The sequence below is a fragment of the Vigna radiata genome, unplaced genomic scaffold (assembly GCF_000741045.1).
Source record: "Vigna radiata var. radiata cultivar VC1973A unplaced genomic scaffold, Vradiata_ver6 scaffold_147, whole genome shotgun sequence".
Lineage (NCBI taxonomy): Eukaryota > Viridiplantae > Streptophyta > Magnoliopsida > Fabales > Fabaceae > Vigna > Vigna radiata.
In genome coordinates, this window is record NW_014541973.1 from 919,314 (window position 1) to 925,986 (window position 6,673).

A 6,673-nucleotide genomic window follows, 5' to 3' on the forward strand; every position below is an offset into this window, starting at 1 on the left:
CCAGTTGAGATTGAGCATCGGGCATACTGGGCTGTGAAGACTTGCAACTTCTCCATTGACCAAGCTGGAGAGGAAAGGAAGTTGCAACTGAATGAGTTGGATGAGATCCGATTGGAGGCCTATGAGAACTCGAAGTTCTACAAAGAAAGGACCAAGAGGTTCCATGATAGTTCCATTGTTAGAAAGAACTTCGAGGTTGGCCAACAGGTTTTGTTGTATAACTCTAGGCTCTGCCTCATGGGTGGTAAGTTGAGATCAAAGTGGACTGGACCTTTTGTTGTGACTAATGTTTATCCTTATGGTGCAGTAGAGATCCAGGATCCATCTGCAGCTACAAGCTTCAAGGTGAACAGGCATAGACTAAAGCCTTTCCTCAGCAATCCTTCTTTGTTGGATGCAGTGGTGGAGGAGACGTCTTTGGTCTACCCCACCTACCCTCCCAGCTGACTCAGGGAGTTTCTTTTCTCCTTCCCTCCTCACTTTTATTGCACTTTGTCTGTATCTGATGACTGTTTTGATTGTTGATCTGTTGATTGTGACACACTGAGGACATTGTGTTGTTTAAGTGTGGTCTATTTTGATGAGTCGATATTTTATACCATTAACTTAGTTTTTCGCGCCGAATTGTGTTGATGATTTGCGCTTAATTCTTAGTTATTGTGTCATTTTCACTATTTGGGTTTAATTAGACCAATAATTCATATTTTAATTAATTTGAATTATTTGAGCTTGATTATTCCTATTTTCATTTTCAGGGAAATTTTGGAAATACACTGGGAGACTTTTGGAAGGGCACAAGCAATTGAAGAATTTTTACAATTTCTTTGTAGAATTAATTAAACTTTAATCTAGTGTTTTAGAATTTGTAGACAAATGTTTTATAATTTTGGGCCAATTTTTGGTAGTGTAGGCAAAGCCCAAATTGTAAAAACATGATGTGGCATTAGGGTTTTATTTTGGGTGGACCCCACCCTAGTTTTGGGGGGTGACTCATTCTTGGACCTAGGAAGGGTGAGCCGTCAGATGCTTTAATTTTTTCCAGACCTCTCTCTCGGTTCTTCGTGTGGGTGCTGGAACGTTTTTCTCTAATGGTTGAATGAAAATCAAATTCGTTTTCTTGGAAATTGTTTCATGAGATGCAGCGTTTAAATTCTTTTGAGTAATCTTTATGTAATGCAAAGGACATTGAAAATTCAGCTTCAATGATTGATTGGTGTGGCCCGGTGGAGATTGAAGCAGGGGGTCTATTTCGTTGCCTTGGGAAGAGCTATCTTTCTTGAGGTGATTCACGTGATCAACAATTGAAGGCTGCACCCCATTTCAATTTAAAAAAAACGCAAGGTGCCAAGTGCTGTATGGAGGGGACGTCTCGGCAAAGGATTTACTTTATATAATGAAGAGTAGATTTAGGTGATTGGGTGTAGGTTTGGTATTGATGGGACAACTTGCTGGAGTAGCTAGCTTTGTCCTAGATAATTGAAGAATGAAGAGTTGATGGGAATAGGTGTAAGGTGGCACGACAATGAGAGGGTTGGATTGATTTGGTTAGCTATTCATGGTGCTGTCACATCTGGGAGTTTAATTTGTAGTAAACATGTTTCAAATTTTGAAGATGCGTTGTGTAACGCCCCGGCAACTTACAGGGACTGTTGACTGCCCCCACACATCACCACGAGACTTTCCAGTGTGCTTTGTCCTCACTCGCACACTTTCTGGGAAAACTTCCCGGAAGGTCTCCCATCCCAAAATTTCTCCAGGCTAAGCATGCTTAACCATGGAGTTCTTATGGGTTAGGCTACCGAAAAGTAAATGCATTTTGGTGATATGAGTAGCCAAATCAATTCCTTTAAGCTATCTTTCAACTGTATAGTCCCATACCTATACAGTCTCCAGATCCCCCTCATTCCGGTGTATGTTCGATTCGTCCATGTGCCCCTTCCACTCGAAGCCTGCCAGGAGCCGCTCCTTGTCCGTGCCCCCTGCACCATGCCTCTTGCACCGGCGATCACTCCCCGCCCTCGTCAGTGCCCGGGTGTCACACGTTGCAGCCATGTTAGCGGGTCGGTGTGAGAAGGAATTGTGCATTGCTTGGTGATGCACCGTGATGCTAAGGCTGACACGTTTCAGCATGGAAACAAATTCAAGCGACATTAATTTGTTACTTAGGGGTGCACGGTAATTGAATCTCTTTGGGCTCATTGCAATGGGCAGCTGTCACGCCTAAGGGTATCACCATTTGGAAAACATTTCATTTCAATTAAAATTGATGTTGAGTCACATGAAGTGGTAGAATATTTTACATGTTAATTGATTGTCATCCCTTATTAATTTAGTGTTGCATTTTATTAGTTTCAAATTAGTTTAGATATTTAGTTGCATTGTTCAGTTTAATATTTTCATGCATTTTAATGTTTTAGATTAAATTGGGTTGTGTTTAATTCTTATTTTTAATTTCGTCATTGCATTCTCAAAATATTCAAACCCCCCCTTTTCGTGTTAGACTCGATTCTTGAACCGCATAATTGGTCCTTGGGAGACGACCTAGGGGTCATTCCCTAGCTATACTGCACTTAATTATGCAATCAAATTTGATTGGGCGACGACACCCATCACCTCCCGAAGTTGGAGAGCGTATTCATACTTAAGGGTACAACAAGGGACCTTACTTAAGGATGCCTAGAGTGTTTCTTGTATTTATTGACTGAGGAGGAAAAGTAGGAAACATTCATGAATGTACTGGCTCTTATCCTCTACGGTGTTATTCTCTTTCCTAACACCAGGAATTTTGTTGACTATGTTGCCATGAATGCATTTACGGAATACAAAGTTTGCTCTGAGAATACAATCATGGTTGTTCTTGCTGAAGTTTATTGGACCCTTAATCAGTGCTACGAGCCAAAGACAAGAAAAAGATTATGTTGTTTATTGGTGTCGTATGTATGATTCATCTCTTGCATGAGTAAGGGAATCTTGAATGTTACATGTCCCCTCGGTGAATTACTATAGTGTAAACCAAAAATGAAAGGGGCAAATGAATGAACGTTGTTCTGTGCAGGCTCAGAAGAGGAAAATTTTAAATGGTGTGTCTCTTGGCAGCAAATATCATGTATCGCACATTGTTGCGGGAATCACCCTAATGTCCCCTCATGGGTATCCATTGTTGTGTGTGTGTGTCAAAAATTGGGTATCCTATGAGAGGGTTGCCAACACCTGCATCTCTTGCTACATTGCAGATCTTCTGAGGAAGAGGCCTTTATTGAAATGCTTTATGCTAAGGACACTTGGGGGCAACGTTGTTCGCTTGGAGAGAGGGCCGAGATCATGGACCATTAGTGAAAGATTCCCTTAGCCAAATTGATCAAGAAGAGGGTTAAGATAATCGAGTCGCCATTCAAGTTAATTTCTCCTTACTTAAACTGCGAGAAACAACTTCATAATGCTAAGCAGCGGATGAGAGCAGTAGTGGCAAAACTGAAAGAGGAACGACGTCGTCGAGCTAAAAAAAAGGACATCAAAAAGCTAGTGACTTAGATGAAAGAGTATGTCGTTGAACAAAGGGCGAGTTACAGAGTTAGAAGATAAATTTTTCACAACAGGGGGATTAAAGCCATTAAAAACGTTCTTAAGTCATTAGCTAATGCTGAGTCTCCATTGCTGATCTTTAGTCTGCTTAAGGGGATTGAAACATTCCTCACTTGCTGCAAGAAATCAATGGCAGAAATGAAAAATCTGATGGTTAAGGCCCCAGGGTAGTTGACCAAGACTTCCTATGCCTCACATTTTGGGAACTTCTGAATGACGAGCCAACCTATTGACTCTGTTTCGTGGTAATTTCCAAATTATACCGGGGCAATCTTTTCATGGCTTTATAATTTCTGACTAGAGCATTTGACCTACATGGTCTTCTCTTTTTCTTTTCATTTTTATTTTCTTTTTGTTTCATCTAATAAAATTTTTAAAAAAAAAATCCAAGATACCCTAAAGGACTCGAACCAGTTACCAAATCTTGGAGAACCAAGGAATAGTTCAAGAAGGGATGAAAGTTGATATCCAACAATTGAAGGGGCAAATGCGCCAAGCCTTAGAGGCCCTGAATGCCTTACAGGGAACTGGAGATTCGTGTGCACCACGACTGCAACAAAGAGTATCAGAGACCCAAAATTTCCCTTACATGGTGTCAACACCCAATTTTGTCCGGGCGACTAAATAATAGGACTTGTTTTTTTTGTTTTTATTTTATTTTATTTTCATTTTTTTTATGTTACTATTTGATTTAGTTTTTATTTTATTATTGGATTTAATTTTATATTTCTAGATTTTATTTTATTTTATTTTTTTATTATTTTATTATTTTATTTTTTATTTTACTATTGGAATTTGATTTAATTTTCGTTTGATTTTATTATTTCGAAAATTAAAAAAAACAAAAAAAAAAGGAAAAAAAGAAAAGGAAACAAAAAGGAAAAACAAAAATAATAAAAAAAAGGATTGAAAAAGTGTGAGAGAGCATGGGTATTGTTTGAACAAATTCATAGCAGAGCAGGTAACTGTTTTCGAAGGTACCAAAAACGCACACACACTACACGGTCCTTTTTGGCTGGCAACACTTCATCATGCATCATACACATACCACCATTCTGTGAGGGAAATACCTGATGACTCCACCCAATGATTTTCCCATCCTAACGACCCGATACACTCATCGCCACCTCCCAACCCGAAAACACCTTAACCAAATACCACCCCCTCAGCACGCAACCCACCTTTGACTAGCCACCATCTCCTCTGTCACCGATCACCAAGCTTCAAGAGGTAAGTATTCACCTATCATCATGGGTCTATGAGTTGGTAGCATTTTAATCTCTTGGTTTCCACTCGTTGAATACATCCCTGCTGTGTTGTGTATGCTTATATATAATTGTTGTATATGATTGATATGTGATTCCATCACCCAATCTTCTACCATCCTCAATCCCTCGACGTTGCAATGCCCGTCCATCATACCTTCGACCCTTCAACATTACAGCTCCACAGATTTCTCAATAAACACCCAGACAAGCCAAAAGATCACGAACAAAAGTCAATTTACAGCCCCAAAACCCTTTTTAGCTTGGTCGTAACACCCACACCTAGCCTCACCAACTCAATAACCCAATCCCCTCGCCGAGGCCATCACTATAGCCTTCGTCTTGCTTCTCTCGGCCTGGGCAACCATTCTCCTTCCCGACTATACCCCAACATCTACTGTGTTTGACCCACACTATCATCCTCAACCTGCGCTGCACAAAGCAACAAAAAGAAAACACCAACCATCAAGAACAAACTAATTTCCAGCAACCTTCACTAAAGCCAACCAGTTTCACAATTTCCATCATCATCATTGCTTCCAGAAACCATTCACGGTCCTACGCAAAAAGAAGAAAACAGAGCAACTTCTACTCACACAATTCCAGATTCACACACGCACCATACCCTATCAGGAACCCAAAGCTCACCCAATCACAAAATCACGTTCAAAGAGCACTCTCAAACTGAATCGAGTTCGAGCTTTCACTGGAATGTACAGTGGTTGTTCGTCTGAGCAATCATCTATTTTGATCATGGGCGGTTTTGGCGATGTTTGACGGCGACGACGCGGCGCTTCACGGTGGCAACGAATGCGCGATACTGGAGAGGGCAAGGGAGCTCCGCATTGTGGCTGGAGATGGCCCCGGCGGCATGCGGTGTCGTTGACGGAGCCCTGTCTCGCTGCTTGCGGTGGCTGGCATTGTCAGCGGTGGTGTGGGCACAGCGAAAGGGGAAAGTTTTCTCCTCGGCAGGTAGTGGCTCCAGCGACGATGGCGTCGTCGGCGAGAGGGAGCGGCTCACAAGGGTTGATTCCGGCGGTGCGTTGGCAGCCGGCGCTGTTGACGATACCTCGAGGTGCGGCTTGCAGTGGCTGAGATGGTGGTCGGCTCGTGCTCGCACCGGAGAGAAGGCAATGCCTCTGCATTTTCGTGGTTCTCAAATGGGAGGCCTCCTCTTGGTTTGGGGGTGGAAGAAACCCTAATGGGTTCTGACTAAGGGGCATTGGGCCTGCTTAAAAAAAAAATAATAGTAATAATGATAATAATAAACAGACATCTCTGCCGCACCCCCTTTTGCCTCCAAGTGCACCCCTTTTCCCTCTTGCAGCCCCCTGTTTTATTTGCACACCCTTTGTTCATTTGGGCTCTGGCCCAATCTGGTTACAAACAACAATTCCTTCTTGCCACCTCCTGTTCGCTATTCACACCACCTGTCCCTTTCTGCAAACAAAAGAAGATTGGGCCTGACCAGCAACTACTACATGCCACCCCCTAACAGACTACAAGGCCAGAAGCTTCAATATTTTTCAACACCACCGGTTTTAATCTCTGCACCCCTATTCTTATTGGGCTTGGACTGTGATGTTTTTTTATTGTCTTTGTTTTCTTCTTTAGCTTTGACATTTGTTTTATTATTGTTTGATTGTTAAAATAAAAAGTATAAAAAAAAAATCATAAAAAATTAAAAATAAATAAAAATATTTTGAAAGGGTTCAAGCACACGTGCGACCACTCGCGTAGGCCTTGTGCTGAAAACCTTTTCCCTTTTCTTTTAAAAATTAAAAATCAATAAAAATATTTTGAAAGGGTTCAAGCACACGTGCGAC